The following is a 20505-nucleotide window of genomic DNA, read 5'->3' on the forward strand; positions in this document are numbered from 1 at the left end:
CTTATTGAGTTACAGTTAATTTATTATTAGAGTTTATTATTAGATAAATAATACAAGATGCCCAGTTAAGTTTCAATTTCAGATAAACAACATATAATTATTTAGTGTGCCCCAGACAATATTTGTAATGTATAGTTACATAAAAAATTGCTGTTTTATGAAATTCTAATTTAATTAGGTGTCCTGTATTTTTATTTTTTTTACATTTTTTATTGTGTTATAGTCATTTTACAATGCTGTGTCAAATTCCACTGTAGAGCATAATTTTTCAGTTACACATGAACATATATATATTCATTGTCACATTTTTTCTCTGTGAGCTACCACAAGATCTTGTAAATATTTCCCTGTGCTATACAGTATAATCTTGTTTATCTATTCTGCATATGCCTGTCAGTATCTACAAATTTTGAAATCCTACTCTGTCCCTTCACCCATATTAAGGAGAATAATCTGCTGTACTCAGTCTACGTCAAATGTCAACCTCATCCAAAAACATCTTCACAGACACACACAGACTCAGATTTGACTTAAATGTCTGAGTGCCCTCGGGTCCAGTCAAGTTGACACATAAAATTAACCATCACAGGTACCCTGGTAATTGCTCTCGGTTTTCCTGTTTTCTCCTTGGGATCAAATCTGCAGTCTTATTTTCGTTTATTTAGTCTTATTTCTGCTTCCTACATCACTATTTTGAACTCCCTGCCATCTCTACCCTGTACTAGTTGTGTGATCAGGGGAAGTTATTTGATGTCTCAGAAACTTACTTTCCTCAGATAAGATAGTAATGTCACTTGCCTTACATGCTACAGTACTAGGTAAGGCACATGAGTACTGTGCATCGTCACCCTTTCTCTCCTTCAAGGCTTTGCTTGGGAGCCCTCCTGCAGGATGTCTTGCTTAACCTCTTCAGTGGAGAGCTCTCTCTTTCCTTCTCTGAATCATTGTACTTGTGTGGCACTTTCTTCCAACAATTCACTATATTGTCGAGTAAAATTTTGTATGTAGTTGCATTAAACTCTTTTATGAGTTTATAAATTTTTGCTTAATTTTGTTCCTCTGATTTTATTTCAAGAGAAAGACTGTGTTGTTGTTGTTATTTCTATTTTTCCTATCTCAGCTCTCAGTGTAGTGCCCAGGGTGGGAAAAAAGTGGTTCTTGGTGCCTGCTTGGCTGAACTGTTAGTGAGATGGTTGTTAGAAATTTGATGGCATTCATTCCAGTTCTTCTCTCCTTAGAGCACATTGTAGGGCAGTACTTTCTCATCCCTCTTTGAGCCTGGGTGTCGTATGTGACATTCTTTAGCCAATTAAATGCGAGTGGAAGTGATGTGTGTTACTTCCAGGCAGCAGTGTTATGACCCGGTGCCCGAATTGCCAGGTGATCGTTCCTGGCAACGCTGATCATGGAAGCATGAGTTGAAGTGAACTCTGGGCTGCCCCAAGTCCCTGAGTGACCACATTAACAATTTCCCTGCAGCCTGTGTTTGGACACAGAACATCAGCAAGAAATAAACCTCTGTTATAGAAAGCCACTGCTATTTGGGGATATTAGTTACTCTAGCATAATTTAGCATGCCCTGGTTGTTATAGTAAGCAAGTAAACAGTACAGTTCCGACACAGGAGTCTTTATTTGCACCCTGTGAAGTGTTTCTTCCTCCCATTTCTCATTTTCTCTTCAAAGCCAATCGACCTAGTTACTGGTTCCATAACCCATTTGTTTTCCTTGTGGACATTTTGGGAGGAGACATCTACAACCCTGCCCAGCCCTGCATCCCTTCCCCTACCCCTGCACACTGGTTTAGACCTGGTGTGCTCTGGATCTGTGTAGTCACCTGTGTGTTTCCTCACCTCCTCCACCCCACTTCAGAGCAGAAGGAGCTTTGCCAAGACTGTTTCAGCTTGTCAGTCTCATGTCAGATTTTTTTTATTATCTTTCCAATTACATTAATTGAATTGAAAAGTCCCTTTTGTGTGAATAAGAGACCTCTACTTTCCCTAACTGCTTAATAACTTTTAACTACAAAGGCACTTTCTTCCTCTCTTTTATTTGATTTCACTCTTCACTAAGCATTTTTAATTGTCCTAATATAAAAGCAGTGTGAGTGATTTCCCATACTATGAAATGTTTCAAACCTGCTGTGTGTGTATGTTTATATGTTTGTAATTTTTTAAGCTTTAGCAAGAATCTTACCTTTTTTCCCCTAAAACTTCTTTAAAGACTTCAGCTCATCTGAGTGAAACTTGCTGCAATCTTGGGCTCAGTACATTACTTGTAATTACTTTCAGGTGCAAAAAAATTCCTTATGCTTCAAATTCTGATTCCACTGTATTGAAGTAAATAGAAATAATTTATTATTGAAAATGCTGCTGCTCTGCCAATTTGGTGGGTTTGGGTGACAATTTGAATATCATGTAATGTCTAATGAGTCTGAAATGAGTGGTTCCAATCCAGTCAGAATTGAAGGCAATTTCCCTTGTAGGGCAAAATGCTTGCAAATTAAGTTGCATGTCTTCACAAAGGCAAGGAATGGCATAAACTGTAGAAATATTCATTTTGATTCTGCTTTTCTTAGGAATTGTTTTGGATGTGTGTTCAGAAACATATTTTATCTGAGATGGAACCGGGTATTTTCAAATGCCAGAGAGATATTTGAAAGACATCTTTGGTAAGGATTACTTTCTAGACGTTATGGAAATAAAATCAAACAGTAGGGGCCAAGTTCTACTTGTCACTTTCTATGAATATTACCTGACCTAATAGGGCTACAAACTAGCCACAGAACGAGGCTGGGTGTTGCTCCTGCCTCTGTCCATCCCGTCCTCTCCAGCCCAGGCCATGCAGAATGACTTTGCCCAAAGTGAGGTCCAAAGATGGGACTTGCTCAGAAATGACAAGCTGCAGAAGTTATTGCCTGGCCAACAGGTGAAGAGCACAGAGCTGGAGAAGAGGAATGGTGTGCACAGGCTACAGGACAGGGAGGAAGAGAGAGCTGCACCCTGCGGAGAAGCAGTGTTATTGAATTAGATGGTGCCGACTGCAAGATGAAGGAGTGTGTGAATTTACCTGAAAATCGCACTGAAATGGGACCAGTTTCTCACACCACTTCGGGAAATAGCATGTGCTCTATCTCTCTGGCATCAACATCTCATTCTCCTTTGTGCCCTTACCTGCCTTGATTGATATCAGGAATTACATCCCGGACTGTTAGGAATAAATTATTCAGTTGTTGCCCATGGAGTCCTTTCTTCCCTGGGACAAAACAATTGGTTTGCACTATTTACTTAAAGTTGTAGGAAATATTAGTCATCATTTTGGAGTGCTCTTTTGCTCAACTCTTCCCACATACTAGGTATGGAAACTGAGGCCCTGACAATGTCTAGAGGGATGCCTGTTCTTCTTACCATGTAGTCACTCTCTGGGACTAAGACACTGGCTTCATAAGTCTTCAGGAGTACACAGTTACTTGCTCCCACGAAGAACCATACAAAGCCCACTACCAAACTAGGAGCTGAGACCTCAACATACTGATGCACTGATGGAGATCCTCTACAACCTGGCTCCCAACACCAAAACCATTTTCCTCTTTCTCTGACCTGTTCTGTGCTGCAGGCTGCAGCACCTGGACTTCCTTTTCTCCGGCTTTCTATTTGGTTTTAACAATGCAAGGCACTGTCAACAGATGCAAAGGTAGGAGGAGAAAGAGATTAAAATATTTCTCTCCCCTAATCCATCCCTGCTTACATCCATGTTTCCAGTGGTGGCTGATCTGTCCACGACTACAGTTCCTGTTGAACAATCCCTTCTCAATGCTTCAAACTCTCACTAGGCACCATTCATCCCCTTAAGCCTTTATCCCTAGGAATGGAACAGCTCATTGCCATTTTCTGGAAGCCTCAACATCTCTTGTTAGTTCTCTTAGCCCTACTCACGACCCTATAAGTTGGCCCTTCATTAAATTCTCTTCATTTTAATCATCTGGGGTGTATTGTTTCCTGCCTGGACCCTGTCTAATAGAAACATGCAATCTAAGTTCAGTAGAAATAAGGAACCCTGAAGATTTAAGCAGTCAGGGAAGTCTTCTTGGGAAGAAGAGAACTTGAGCTGTACCTTGAAGGAAATGATTAGAGTCTAAAGAATTTCAGATAACGTAAACACTGAGAGAGGAATAGTTTGTATCTTTCTGGACTCAGTTTTGTGCCATTTGCAACTACACAACCTGACTTAAGCAAAAGGAATTTATTGGTTTATATACTAAAATTCCAGGGGTTTCAGTCATGGCTGGATCCAGGAATTTAAACAAAATTATAAGACTCAATCTCTTTCCACATTTTAGCTCTGTTTCTTACTTGCTGGGTTCATTCTCTGGCAGGTTTTCTCTTTTTGATGCAAAAATTGACCCCTGGGTCAATTAGCTCAGTCTCAGAAGGAGCAAAATGCTTTTGCCTCTAATACCCAAGGCAACCTCTCCTAAAGGACCCCGTTGCTATGTTTGGGTCAGATATGCACACACATGACCAATCACTGTGACCAAGGCACTGAGGCATTTTAATTGGCTAGAGTTCTTACACCTGTGGTCAGGCAGTAGGAGCCTTTGTATTGAGCATGCCACCATGCTGGAAAAGGGGCAGATTTCAGAAGAGAGAGATGCGTAGGAGGCAAACAAAATGTCACAGATGTCCCACTTCAATCTCAACTTCTCCACCTACCTTGGGATCAAACTCAATCCAGGCCCAGTGGGAAGCCACCGTCCAGAAAATACGCTGACCCTAAACACAAATGTGAGACTGAACGAAAGGGTTTGCATGTGGTGCCATGACTTGAAAAGCACTTTGCTGGGTAAGCCTCTGCCTCCTGACACTATCTCTAAAACTTCAGTCCACACCCTGCTTGACACAGAGGCCTAAAATTCAGTTCAATTTCAGAGAATTGGAAATGATGACAGAAGATCAAATGTTTCTTCTACTTCCATCCTGTCAGTCAAGTTCACCTAGAGGGAGATAAGGCTAATAGTGTCTCAAATTGTTTCTCAAACAATTACCGTTGCATTAACATTTGATCTAGAACCATACCAGAATGACCTTCCAAACCTTCATCTCCTTAATCTGCTGTTAATTATCTTTGTTCTTAACCAACCATTCACTGACTTCCAAGGAAATAGACTTTGACTTCCTGAAACATTTATATTTTCATAAATTTAACTTATTGATAGCACTGAAAGCAGGGCAACTGCCTTAGAACAACAGGCCACATTCAGCCCATCCTACTGAAACAGACAATGCCAGCTTCTGATGAAGTTCACCTGCAAATTTTTCAAAGGTAGGAGAGGCATATGTGATGTATTTCAGTAAGAGGTGGGGAGACAAGGACCAAAGTAGCACATATTTGAAGGGATTAAAAGTCTGCTTCTAAGAAGCCATTGCCATGGCTTCAAAGGGCACTTTTCTAGGTAATCTTAGGAGACAGCAGGCCTTAGAGCCATATCTGTCCAACTATTGAGTTGTATGAGCTGTTTATGTATGTTGTATGTAGACCCCTTACCAGTTATATCATTTACAAAAATTTTCTCCCATTTGGTAGGTTGTCTTTTTGTTTTGGTTTTGGTTTTGGTTTTATGTGTGTGTGTGTGTGTGTGTGTGTGTGTGTGTGTGTGTGTGGTGTTTTTGGTTGTTTTTTTGTTTGTTTTTTTGATGGTTTTCATTGCTGTGCAAAAGCTTTTAAGTTTAATTAGGTCCCATTTGTTTATTTTTGTGTTTATTTCCCTTATGTTAGGAGACAGATCCAAAAAATACTGCTGCAATTTTTGTAAAAGAGTGTTCTACTTATGTTTTCCTCTAGGAGTTTTATAGTATCCAGTCTTACATTTAGGTCTTTAATCACTTTAAATTTACTTGTGTATACAGTGTTAGAGAATGTTCTAGTTTCACTCTTTTACATGTAGCTGTCCTGTTTTCCCAGTATCACTAATTGAAGAGGCTGTCTTTTCTCTACTGTGTATTGATGCCTCTTTTGTCATAGATTGACCATAAGTGCATGGGTTTATTTCTGCATTCTCTATACCATTCCATTGATCTATGTGTCTGTTTTTGTGAAACTACCATACTGTGTTGATTACTGTAGCTTTGTAGTATTGTCTGAAGTCAGGGAGCCTGATTCCTCCAGCTCTGTTTTTCTTTCTCAAGATTTTTTTGGCTATTCAGGATCTTTTGTGTTTCCATACAAATTTTAAAAATATTTTGTTCTAGTTCTGTGAAAAATGCCATTGGTATTGTGTGAATCTGTAGGTTGCCTTTTGGGTACTATGGTCATTATGACAATATTAATTCTGTCAATTCACAGTATATCTTTCTATCTCTTTGTGTCATCTCCAATTTCTTTTATCAGTTTTAAAGTTTTCTCAGTACAAGTTTTTTGCTTCCTTAGGTGGGTTTATTCCTAGGTATTTCATTCTTTTTGATGCAATGGTAAAAGGGATTGTTTAGTTAATTTCTCTTTCTGATACTTTGTTGTTAGTGTACAGAAATGCAGCAGATTTCTGTATGTTAATTTTGTATCCTGCAACTTTATCCAGTTCATTGATGAGCTCTAATAGTTTTCTGGTGGCATCTTTAAGATTTTCTATGTATAGTATCATATAATCTGAAAACAGCTACAATTTTACTTCTTCCTTCCCAATTTGGATTCCTTTTATTTCCTTTTCTCTTTGATTGTGTGGATAGAACTTCCAAAACTATGTTGAATAAAAAGTGGTGAGAGTAAGAATCCTTGTCTAGTTCCTGATCTTAGAAGAAATACTTCCAGCTTTTCACTATTGAGTATGATAGTACTGGGGGTTTGTCATATATGGTCTTTATTATGTTGAGGTGTAGTCTCACCTTGCCTGCTCTGGAGAGTTTTTATTATAAATCAATATTGAATTTCATTAAAAGCTTTCTCTGCATCTATTGAGATGATCACATGGCTTTTACTCTTCAATTTATTAATGTGGTGTCACATTGATTAATTTTGGGACATTGAAAAATCCTTGCCTACCTGGGATAATTTCCACTTGATCATATTGTATGATCCTTTTAATGTATTATTGGATTCAGCTTGCTAGTATTTTGTTAAGGATTTTTGCATCTGTGTTCATCAGTAATATTGCCCTGCAATTTCCTTCCTTCCTTCCTTCCTTCCTTCCTTCCTTCCTTCCTTCCTTCTCTTTCTTTCTTTCTTTCTTTCTTTCTTTCTTTCTTTCTTTCTTTCTTTCTTTCTTTCTTTCTTTCTTTCTTTCTTTCTTTCTTTCTTTCTTTCTTTCTTTCTTTCTTTCTGTCTCTCTGTCTTTCTCTCCTTCTTTCTCTCTTTCTTTCTTTTTGTGATAACTTTAGTTTTGGTATCAGGATGATTGTGGCCTCATAGGCTGAGTTAGGAACTGTTTCTTCTTCTGCAGATTTTTTGGAATAGTTTCAGAGGCTAGCTGTTAGTTCTCTAAATGTTTGGTAGTATTCATCTGTGAAGCCACTTGTTTCTGAACTTTTGATTGTTGGGAGTTTTTAAATTACTGATTCAATTTCATTACTGGTAATTAATCTGTTCATATTTTCTATATCTGACTGGTTCAGTCTTAGGAGATTGTACCTTTCTAAGAATTTGTCCATTTCTTCTAGATTGTCCATTTTATTGGCGTATAGTTGATTGTAGTGGCCTCTTATGATCCTTTGTATTTTTGTGTTGTCAGTTGTGACTTCTCCTTTTTCATTTCTGATTTTATTGATTTGGGTCCTCTCCCTTTTTTCTTGGTGTATCAGGTTAAAAGTTTATCAATATTGTTTATCTTTTCAAAAAGCCAGCTCTTAGTTTTATTGATCTTTTCTAATTTTTTTTTTAGTCTCTTATTTCAATTATTTCTGCTAAAGTCTTTATTATGTCTTTTATTCCACTAACTTTAGATTCTGTTTGTTCTTCCCTAGTTCCTTTAGGTATAAGGTTAAGTTATTTATTTGAGATTGCTCTTTCCTGAGGTAAATTTGTATCACTCTAAACTTCCCTCTTAGAACTGCCTTTGCTGTGTCCCATAGGTTTTGGATCATTGTGTTCTTGTTTTCATTTGTCTGTAGGTATGTTTTGATTTCCTCCTTGATTTCTTCAGTAATCCATTGCTTGTTTAGTAGCATATTGTATAGCCTCCATGTGTTTGTGTTTTTGTAGTTTTTTTTTCTTTTAGTTGATTTCTAGGCTCATAGCATTTTGATCAGAAAAGATACTTGACATGATTTCAGTTTTCTTAAATTTACCAAGGCTTGTTTTGTGACCTAGCATATGATCTATAGTGGGAAATGTCCCACGTATGCTTGAAAAGAATGTTTATTCTGTTGCTTTTGGTTGGAATGCTCTCTATATATCAATTAAGTCCATTTGGTCCAATGTTTCACATAAGGCCTGTAATTTCTTATTAATTTTTCTGTCTGGATGATCTGTCCATGGATGTGCATGGGGTGTTAAATTCCCCTACTAATATTATATTACTGTTAATTTATCTTTTTACATCTTTTAATATCTGCCTTATATATTGAGGTGCTCTTATGTTGGGTGCATATATATTTACAATTTTTATAACTTCTTGGATTGATCCATTGATCATTATGTGGTGCCCTTCCTTTGACTCTTGTAATAGTCTTTTTTTAAAGTCTATTTTGTCTGATATAAATATTGCTACTCTGATTTTCTTTTGATTTTCATTTGCATGGAATACCTTTTCCCAGTCTCTCATGTTCAGTCTGTATATGTCTCTAGATCTGAAGTGAGTCTCCTGTAGGCAGCGTATACACAGGTCTTGTTTTTGTGTCCATTCAGCCACTCTGTGTCTTTTGGTTGAAGCATTTAGTTCATTTACATTTAAGGTAATTATCAATATATATGTTCTTATTACCATTTTGTTAATTGTTGTGGATTTGTTTTTGTAGGTCTTTTTTTCCTTTCCTTTCTTCTTCTTTTGTTCTCTTGTGCTTTGATGACTGTCTTTAGTGTTATGTTTGGATTCCTTTTTCTTTTTTGAGTCCATATCTATTATAGAGTTTTGGTCTGCATTTATCAGGAAGTTTTTTTTATATATATGTAATTATTTTAAGTTACTGACCTCTTAATTTCAAATACATTTTAAAAATCCTTCATTTGTACTTTCCTCCCCTCACAGTTATTGTTTTTGATACCATATTTTACATCTAATTGTTTTGTGTATCCCTTAAATGCTTATTATGGATATAAATGATTTTACTACTTTTATCTTTTAACCTCCCTACTAGCTTTGTGTGTGGATGATTTCTCATCTTTACTGTTGAGGTTTTTCATTTTGTAATTTAGTCATTTCTAGTTGTGACCTTTCTTTTTCTCCTAGAGAAGTTCCCTTAACATTTGTTGTAATGATGGTTTGGAGGTGCTAAATTCTTTTAGCTTTTGCTTGCCCATAAAGCTTTTGATTTATCCATGAAATCTGAATGAGAGCTTTGTTGGGTAGAGTATTCTTGGCTGTAGGTTTTTCCTTTTCATCACTTTAAATATTTCATGTCTGTCCCTTCCTGATTCTTTCTCTTACACTAGGACCATCAGAGTTGCCAAGAATATCAGTTTTCAGGCCCTAAACTGAAGAAAAAGCAGAAATTGAGGAATGGGCAACATGTGAGAGGCAGAATCGGGCCAGCCAGGTTTGCATCCCCACTCTGGCTCTACTAAAATTGTAACCATGGAAAAAAGTCATTCATGCTCTGAACCTCGATCCCATTATACATTTCACAGGACATCAGTGCCAATTTCATCAGACCATTTACATGCGGTGGTTTCACCACGGCTAGTACTGATAGCTGTCAGCAAATGGCAGTTATCAGGTAGCTAAGGAATCCAGTGACTCTGACTTGATCAAGATCTAGCTTTTCTTCTACATTTCTGTTTGCTAATTTCCCCATCTGCTCTGTGCTCAGCTTCCCTAAGGAAATCCAAGGTCCATTGTCCTCTAGATGACCAGCACTCCCTAACTCCTTATTTGCACAAACCTAATTTAAGGATTCTTTTGGTGGGGGGGGAAAGCAGACACAAAATGCTTCCTTTTAAAAGGAACTTAATTTGTTAGAAGTGATGATGGAAAATTAAGAAACAACCTTACTCATATATTAACACAGAAAAAAAGAATCAAAACAGGAAGTTTACAAAAACTTCCCTACAGGAAGTTTACAAAGCTAGAAAAGAAATAAAACGTCTGAAAACAGAGTGTGAATTTCCTTTCATTTGTCTGAAGCAAAAATGCACTGCCCCTCTGCAATTCCCCATGAGCAAAAAACTATGTGGAAAGAGATGACCAGGTGAGTTCTGAATATTGATTTTCCTATGTGTCATTAACAGGGAAAAACTCGGTTTTTTGTTTGATACTTACAGCTGGACTTTTTATGCAATTGTGAGCAGGACGCTGTGGGGCCTCCCAGGGACAGACTGTTCCCTCATATCCTCTACTGTAGCTCCTCTCTGAAGCACCCAAATAATAGTATCTCATGCATATTTCTTGAGTTTTTCAGATGCTAAAAACCACTACCAAAAGAAGAAATTAACTACTTGATGATCCAGAACATGTGGCCCCCAGATCTTCTGGTGCCTAGGGGTTGATAGTGTTGACTGCCTTGTTTCCTCAACATCAACCAATTAGATATTTGTACACAAGCTGATCACGTGTGCTGTGACTGCCCACCCCCCTTAGTTGGCCTTTAAATGTGCTTTGCTGAAATGCTTGGAGGAGTTTGGGGTTTTCTTGGGCATGAGCCATGCTGTCCTCCTTGGTCTGCCCTGCAATAAACCTTTCTCTGCTCCAAACTCTGATGTTTCAGTTTGTTTGGCCTCAGGTACTTGCCTTTGGTAACAACTGCAACCTCCCCAAGTGGCTAAAACCCCACCTAAAGCAAGCATTTGTCCTTCCGTGAAGGGCTCCAAGCGGCATATTTGTTGTCCAGATCAGTATCTCCTGCCCTGACTTCCCCTTGCCAAAATATGTTTCTAAAACATCAGATCTGACACTTTGTGGTAGCATTTGTGATCTGACAGACTTGCTGCTTTCATCTGTGGACAGCTAACCTGCTGGTTTTATTTTTCATTTTATCTTTTTTTCCAATCAATAAAGCTATATAACTAGTGTTTAAGATACTACAGGAGGTACTGAAGCCAGCAGACAGTACATGCTAATCAATTTTTAATTATGGCTTTAATTTTTATATGCTGCCATTTAATTTTACTAGATGTATTAAAGTGAAGCTGTCAGAACACAGGATCTACAGCTTGGGCCAGGGCAAGAAATGTCCCAGAGGCTGCATGCAGGTGTATGTCATCATTCAAATGGGCATAATTGGATGTATATTGCAATGTGCATATTACATACATAAATGTCACATATGCCAGAGTGACTGGAACAGCTTCATCACCGACAACATCTGAGTTAGCGGAGCCACTGCGCTCAGTGCCTGTCAGAGACCACAGGGGACTGTAGACCCAGCGTTACACCAACTTGCCCCATGGTCTTAGTTAAATCTGTTATTTTGCTTCCTAAGCCTCAGATTCTACATCAGTGAAATGGGGATTAAATTGGGGAAGGGATAAAAAGTGAAACAAACTCAACCAGAATTATTGGCATTAATCTCCCTGCCCTGGAATTTTTTTTTTTTTAAAGAGAGAAAGAAAAGTAGAACAGAATAAGGAGTGTAAGGGATACTGGTGGTGCTTTGCCTGCATCCCCCTGGATCCCTCTCCCAGGTTCCAATTTCTTTAGCTTCCAACAGCCTGAACCCTGCCTCAGCCTCGAGCCACTTACCTTCAAGAGCAGAGATTGGAGTTGTGTTTATGGCACACCCACAAACTCCCAGGTGTTACTTATAATCCAGAGACCTCTTCAGCATCTTCCCTTTCTAAGTCCTGCTTCCCCTGGTTCCTATGGGGTTCTCCAGACTGTACTCTCTTGGCAAATCCCTTGCATACAAATCCGTGACTCAGTAAAGGAGGAAAAACACACCTGAAACAGGGGGAAAGAGCTAGGAAGACAGATTGTGTACAGGCTAAGAGAAATTTTTATCCAGCTACAGTCTGAAAGGCAGAGACATTTTACACCAAGATTTCCTCATCAATCATCATGTGCATACATATGTGGGTGTGTGTATGTGTGTACAGAATATTAAAGACTGTTTCCCATTGTAGTAGGCTGTAACACTCCTGAAAAGGAGCTAAGTGGGATGGAATAGTACCAAGATAACATCTGATGATCTCATGGAAACATATCGTCTGTAAGACTCTACTCCTGTGCATGAATGACTTGCCTGGATTTCCAGAACTGGCCACAGATGCCACATGTAGTCAGCCATTAACCCAATAGAAAGGTGCCATCTACACAGGAAATAGAATGCAGAACTTCCTAAAGTGGATTATATTGTTACTGAAGGCAGGTTCATGTGCCCATCACACCATGAGGGCAAACAAATGGAAACACTGGAGTTTGGAGCAGAGAAAGGTTTATTGCAGAGCAGAGCAAGGAAGACAGGGTGGCTCATGCCTAAGAAAACCCTGAAGTCCTCTAAGGTTTCAGTAAAGCATATTTAAGGTCCAGGTGAGGGAGAGGGTTGCAGGTATGTGATCAGCTCATGCACAATTCTCTGATTGGTTGATGTTGAGGGAACAGGGGGGTCAACACGATCAACCCCTGGGTGCCAGAAAGTCAGGAATATCAAGTAGTTCATTTCTTCCCTTTGGTGGTAGTTTTTAGCATCTGAAAAACTCAGGAAATATACATGAAATACTATTATCTGGGTGCTTCAGAAAGGAGCTTCAGCAGAGGATATGGGAGAGGGATTTTACCCTGTAAGGCCCCACAGGGTCCTTTTGGGTTACAAATTGAGCAGAACAATTTAATAACCAATGGCATAAAATTGTATTAAATGCATTTCAAAATACAGTAATGTGCAAAGTTGCTTAATGTTTTAATTTCTACCTTGTTTTCATTGCAGTGAGGCAGAAGGAACACCCTTAAACTTGTGATATTTAAAAGACCTTCTTTAAAGATATTTTTAACAGGTATCTTTGGGCAGACTTAAGGCTGCTTGAGTGACATTAATCCAAGGAGGCTTGATTTCCTGCCCTCTCTCTGATTTTCCCTTAACCCAGACTGCATATCATTTTCTCCAGAAAGCCTCTGTTTTCTTGGATAAAACAAATGACTCCCCCACTAGGCTCCCTCCCATTTTTATTTGTACTTTTCTTATAGCACTTATTTCTTTACATTAACTGGATGGATACAGTCTCTCAAATAAAACTCTTTTCAATTGATCATACATTCAGTACATAGTTTCTGAGCACCTTCCATGTGCAGGCTGCTCTTCTATGCAAATTGCCCTGTTTATTGAGCAGTTACTACATGTCTACACTCTTCTAAGCACTGGGTGATCAGATGCCAAAAAGGAACCAGGGTCTCTGTCTGGGGGAATGTTACTGAAAAATCGACCTCTATACCCTGAAAGACAAATTCGACCTCAGAGACAGAGCCCTTGGAAGCAAGAGAAAGGAGCAGCTTTGCTTTGCCGGGCAAAGGGAAATCACAGCAGGCTAAAGCTTCAAAGGCTGTGGACCCATCTTGGGGTTGGGGTCTTGCGGTTTTATAGCAAAACTACATGGAGCAGAGGGCTGATGGCAGTTTGTGGTGCTGTATTCTTCTGAATCTTGATAAGTCCATCTGTCATCACGGAAAACTCCTTAGGGTCTGTCCAAGCTTCTGAGGTCATCAACCTGTGACTTTCTTTCAGGAAAACAGGTTAAAGAATGTATAGGGAAGGCTGGGGGCTATTTTACCAAAGTAATTGAGCCAGTAGACAAAAAGAAATACAAGATGTGTCAAAACAAATCAGCAAACAGCTGCCTTAGCATCAGGAAAGCCATCTTATTAGCTACGGTAGTTAGATTTCCTCCCTTTCAGAAATGCAGTCTATTGAGAGGGAAGAGCCAGTGAAGAAATAATTCCTGATAGTGGTAAGAGCCACAGAGGAAAAGAACCAAAGTGATGTGATAAGAAGTAGGGAGGGGGGTTCAGGACAGTTTGAGGAGGGGACATTTTGACTGAGAAGGACTGAGAAGGGGGGAGGTAGAATGAGCCAGGGAGGAGATGCCACTGAGTTGACAAAGTGCCTGAAATTGGGGGAAGGCCAGGACAGCTGACACCTGGTGGACACGGTGGAAGCTGATAGGAAATAAGTTCAGGAAGGTGGGCCAGACTGGCAGGCCCTTGTGGCCATGAGGAGGAGCTCGCACTTCATTCAGCTGGATGAATGAGGCCCCTGGGCACATTCCCTGCATGGTCCGTCCTTGGGAGATGACTGGAAAGTGTGTCCAAGTACTCTGGACGGTTTCAAGTTTTGTAAATTAGCAGATGAGGGCAAGTCAGAGAGTGGACCACTCTTCTCAAGCTGGCAACATTCTCTTGGCTGGAGCTTTGGGCTGAGACCTATGACTTCCACCATCAGGAGACCCACCATACTGACGGCCTCTGTCCCAGACTCTCCCCACTCTCTCCCCATGGCCCCTTATCCTGGGTCACACTCTCCAGATTCAAACTCTAAACTTCTTGTTCTATTGTTTTGCCTTTAAATTAAGGACTGTATCTTGCCAGCTTCTATGCCAGGTGCACAGGGAGCATATACTGAGTAAAAAGGTACAGACTCAAATCCTGTACAAGGCCAGGTGAGTGAGTGATGGGCAGAGGCCCAGGCAAAACCCACAAAGTCTGGGAGGAGATTTCCTGGCAGTAGGAGTCAGATGCTGGCCGTTTGGACATAGCAATCCAGCACTGGCACAACACTTGATTTTCATTAGAAATCCGTATTATTACACGAACTCCTTCAATTTGTAAATATTGATAATCAGTTCACATTTTAACATTGTGTGGGTCAAATTGTCTGTTAGTTATGCAATAATAGTAAACACAAAGCAATTGCAAAGTTCCAGGTGCTCTTGCAAACACTTCCATGTGTATTAACTTATGTAATTTGATCAACCCTATTAGGCACTATTTTTAGTCCCAATTGCTAGATAAGAATACTGAAGTTCAGAGAGATTATGTAACTTGTCTAAAGCCATTTAACAAGTCACTGAGGTGCTGGGGTCTGAAGAAAAGCTGTGTGTGGCTCAAAAGTCAAATGCTGTCTGGAGGTCAAGCATGGACAACTTCTGCTTAGAGTGTTCTTATCTCTTCAGCCTGTAAGGGAGCCCTGACAGCTCTCTAAGCCCCTAGCACCCTGCCTGGGAAATTAGCCTGAAGACCAGGGCTGGCGACAGAGGCTGAGCCAGGAGAATTTCATGGAAAGAGGGCACCTTCACTTTGGACACTCAGGCCTCCTTGGGGGCTGAGGTGGAGCAGCGCCCGTGGACCTGGAAGACAGCAGGGGGCTCTGTGGTTGTCATTAGCTCCATCATGCACCAGCATTATGACCTCGAGCCCTGTGGTGGTGGGAACACAGAACTGGGGGTGTTACCAGCAGATGTAGCCGGTGACCAGTTTCTTATCCTGTCCCAGAAAGAATTCTGAGATGGGATGCAGAGGTTAAAAAAGTAAAGTGGGGATTTATGAAGGGATGGATAGTACACTCTCCAGGGGAGAGCGGGCAGGCTCAGGGGAGCAGCTGTGCTGAGGTTTTTTTGGCAAGTGGGTTACACAGAGTGTAAAAATAAATAGGTGGAATATTCATTGTGGAGGGAAGGGTTTGGGGTCATATTCCCTGATTTTCATCCCAACTCCACCTTCCTGAAAGAAGGAGGGATTTTTGTCCTTATTTAGTCTGTATGGGAAGTGTCATGGTATTGGTTCATGATGGATACTTCTAATCTGCAAGGCTAATTTTATTGAAATGAGGACATAATAAGCAAAAGGTTAGTCAGACACTGGATAGTCCTGCCTTTTCCCACCTTTCTTTGTTGGCCTCCAGGCTGCTCATTGAGTCACCCCAAAAAGGTATCAGCCCAGAGGTTCCTGCTTTTCTCTCTCTGCCCAGGGACCCCTGCTGCCTACATGATGTGCAGTTTCCTGTGTTTTGGCTGTGCCCCTCCTTCCTGCCCAATTCCTGCCATTTGGCCTGTGTCCCCCTTTCATGCTCATATCCCCCTATCTGCCCACTCTAACAGGGGGTCCAGCCCCAGCTTCTGTTTTCTTTGTGTCCATCCAGTATGCTAAGCCACCTCTCTGAAACTCATAGCCTCATCAATAAATGAGCAAAACAATCTCTACCTTGCAGGACTGTTTTACGTGGAGGGGAAGATGCTAAGATGAGACAGGAAAAGGGCCTAAGGAGTAAAATTGAAGGAGGCCAATACTGCACTTGCAGGAGCCTGAGAATGAATGCCTCCCATTTTGACCCCTAGGTGGCACTCTTACCCCACCTTCATCTGGCCCCGAAAGACGTAATGCAGTAGAGAGCTAAGCTCAGGAAACCCTTGCTGATTGTTAGTGTTATATATTAGTGAGAAGGCTTTTGGGGATCTGTTATCTCATCTGCAAATGAGAATGAGAGTGTGTGACCACTCTCTCAGGCTTGTGAGGACCGCATGGAATCCTTGAGAGAGGCCACTTGGCATGGTGCCCAGCCCACAGATGGGAACACACAAAGGGCATTCCCCCAGCTTTGGGCAACCCCAAGCTTACTGCCTCACAGACAGGGGCCGACCTTGATCAGCCATGGTGAGTGCTGGGAGGTGGTGCCTTTAACAGTGCACTGCCAGCTCTGACAATGCTATTTAGATGTACCCTTTGGTCTGGAAAACACCTCTGAGTGATAAGCATTTCCACTTAGTTTCTGGCAATTGACACACAGAGCTGAGTTGAATACAGCTAATTTTGAAAGGAGAGGATTACACAAGGATGAGTTTCCTCCCTCATAGCATTCTAGGGAGGGCCATGACCCTGCTGCTTACCTAACAGGTTGGGGCAACATGGGATACAGGGGAGGGGGCAAGAGTGTGTCTGTGAGCATTGTGGCCAATCCCCAGCAGCTGGGCCAGACTCCTGAACAGCATGCCCAGTGTGTGGTGCTATGTCTTAGGGAGAGGCAGCCACATATACCTCTCCCCACCCATTAGCCTGTATCTCCTGAGTAGGGACCCTGTGCCTGGCACTGTGCTAGAAACCAGGCCTGGGGACCAGCATGACACAGTGCTTATCTTTGGGCACTCACAGAAGAGGACTTTACTTAACAAGTAAAATCAAGGCAATAGGAAAGAGCCTCTCTGCTCTAAGGGAGAGGGGCCAGATACATCCCATGGGCTTCCCTACCAGATTAGCAGCTCCTCAAAGCAAACCCCCAGTTTATACATCTTCACCTAAGGACCCAGAGATGAGGGCACTGATAGATGTCCAATAAAATCTGTTCATTAAAAATCTCAGTACATAGCAATGCAAAGGGACTCCAAATTTAGAAATCCCAACACACAAAATTACTGAAATGAAAAGGAAACTTCACTTTTTCAGAATACTTGCCAAATGGTCACTGTAAATCACCATCAGTCTCACAGAAAGTTAAGCTATGTGGGTGATGCCTCTAAAGGCCTTCAGGAGCCTGGAAACTGGTAAATGAGGATGCACTGCCAAATATGGGGTGTCAAAGTTGTAGTGGGATTTAATAAAAACTTATACAAATTCTCAGTTGCTGTGAAGCAAGGTGTCAGCCTTTCTCAGGGGAGCATGCTTGCTCAGGGTTCTTTTTGTTCAGTGGGGCTAAAAAAGTGCTAACAGCCAAGTCATTCGGGAGGTAATTTTGGCCCCAAAGTGCAGGGCAGGGAAGCCAGTGGGCTGGGGCTGGCCTTCTGGCTGAGCTAGGTCCAGGACTGCCCAGTTCCCAGGACTCGGCATCGCTCACTCAAGGTATGAACTATGGGCAAATTTCCCAAACTGGGGCCTGCTTAGATGCTTAGGTAATAGACTAGGTTCCTGGGCATCCTCTCTCAAGACAAGGTTGTAAAATGACTCTGCTACTTCCATACTGGGATGGGGAAGGGAGGCCATAGTGCTTAAACAACAACAACAACAAAAATTTAAAAGCCCTGATGAATATTGAAGAATTGAGCAATTAGGAACACACGAGTGGATGCACTAGAAATGACAGTAATAATTAGTCTTTGAATTTATATGACTTCCATAACTTTGCATTTCACACATATCATCTCATTAATCCTCATTTTTGATAATTTAAAATTGAGTTTGTGTGCTTCTGAGTTTTTGGTGAAGTTTCATAACCCTGCTGGGCTACTTTCATAGGACTGCAGAGGCCTTTGCAGAGATATTGTAAAGATTTATCCTAAATCATTCAACAAAGATAATAATAATAATAATATAGAGGGAAAAAAATTAACCTCTACTTCCGTCCCCTCAACTAAGTACAAAGAATCAATTTTGCCCTCTCTGGGCTCCCACAGGCTTGACTTGAATTTGCCTTTTCCTAAACCATCCAACCCTGACACCAGCTTTGTGTGCAGAATTCTTACATCCTCTGGGACCCCTACAAGATCTGGAGCCTTGTCATTCATTTTTGAGCTCCTTGTGCCCAGTTCAGTTCTCAGTAAGTGCACAATATAACAGCTAATGAACAAGTGAATACTAACATAAATAATGTCTTGCAATATTTCTTGTGTTGGGCAGCAGTTTCCCCTTCTAGGTGCAGAAGCCACATATTCCAAGCTTGACTGTATCTTCCTGAGAGCAGCAAACATGTGTCAAGTGACTGACAGGTGCCAAAAGCTTAATAAAGTCTGTAGGTTTAACTCACATTTTCTTCATGATTCAAATGACAACCATAAGCAAACAGCAGAAAGAAACACATCTAGGGGCCTCCATCTTCTCTGTGGACCTAAGATGGTCTTGGCTTAGATTTCCCCCAAAGCAGAGCTTTAGATAAGGATTTGGGTACAAGTAGCTTATTTGGAAAAAATTAGAAAGGGAAAGGAAGGCAGCCAGTAAAATGTGTGTTATCAAGTCAGGGACCACTGCAGGCAATGGTGCTGAGTCCCACTGGGGGAAGGCTAGGGGGCAGTGTTGAACACACTAAGACCTATCACATCTCAGAGGTGAGTGAGATGAGGTATTCATCTACAACCCCTGTTAGTCATTATTTGACTGCTCCTAATTGATTGCCTAACACTTTGAACCTGATGTGGTTCAGGTGAAAGAATGTAAGTCTTGACTCTGTCAGGAGTCAGACCAGAGTACTCAGAAATGGTGCACACCATGGACAGACAGGTGAGTGTGGATGGCATCTGCCACATTTGCTCTTTAAATGTGGAGTCAATTGATATGTGGAGCCCTTGACCGTGGGCCCTGGCTTTCAACCCTGGGTCAGAGTTCTCAGGACTTTGTGCCTCTTCCGATGGAGGACTCCCAATCATTCTTTGCATCCAGGACTTCATGACAGGAATGAAAAATGCTGTGTGGGCTCTGCAGTAGAAAAGGGATCACTGGCTCAGGATCCAGGAGCCCTGGCTTGCTTCTCAGCTCTGCTCTAATTAACTCCCTCTCTGCGACTCCATCAGGCACAACCTATTTGTAAGAACCCTCCCTTCTTGCTCTGGTATGCTCAGCAGACTGTATGGTTTCCCTCTATGGATGGAAGTGTTTCTTTTTTTTTATTGATATTTTTTGCCATTACATAAGTAATATATAATACATGTCTATTGTAGCACTATTAGAAAACTGTAAATAAGTAAATAACTCATATAAGCTTATGGCACAGAGAAGGATACCAGAAACATTTTGGTGCACAGCCTTCATAGACGCACGCATGCACATGCGCGCGCGTGCGCACACACACACACATACCCATACACTCTCTCACAATATTAGTAAGTATGCTAAAATTGTCCAAAATCTATTCTAAGCTCTTGAGACATCAAAATGAAAAAGCATATAAGCTCACTAGCATTCCACGGGAGAGCACGTAAAGTAAACACAGTATAAAGAAGAATTGCAAATACCTGTGCCAGAAAGGTGTTATGATGAGAGAAATATAAATTCCAGTTAAGTAAGAGGTGATAGTCTGCTATTCTCCTTTAAAAAGAGGGCAGATTTTAGGGTGAGCTGAAAATAAGACAACTCTAGCAAGATTTAAAGGGTCCTTGGCACTCAAGGCCTATTACAACAGCATTAAGAAATTTTTTTATTCCTATTTTCTCAAACTCAAAAATAGAGATCTCTTTGCCTATTTGCCCAAATACTGCTGAATATAAAGATAAACCAACTTGAGGGGACATTTAACGACTTAAGGCCAGTAACCATACTACAATAAAACAGCAGGAGTGTGTGAAATTGGATCTGCATACTTTAATTAAATGGGTGACCTTGATTTGTTGTCTCCCAAGTCCCCCCTCCATCAAGTGTTGAGCTATACTTTCTTTTTTCTTTTCTTTTGTTTTTTTTTCCCCTCCTGACTCTCTGCTTCCTCATCTGTAAAGTGTGGAGCTATACTTTCTTGCACAAATAT

This window comes from Camelus dromedarius, chromosome 9, assembly GCF_036321535.1.
Source record: "Camelus dromedarius isolate mCamDro1 chromosome 9, mCamDro1.pat, whole genome shotgun sequence".
Taxonomy (NCBI): domain Eukaryota; kingdom Metazoa; phylum Chordata; class Mammalia; order Artiodactyla; family Camelidae; genus Camelus; species Camelus dromedarius.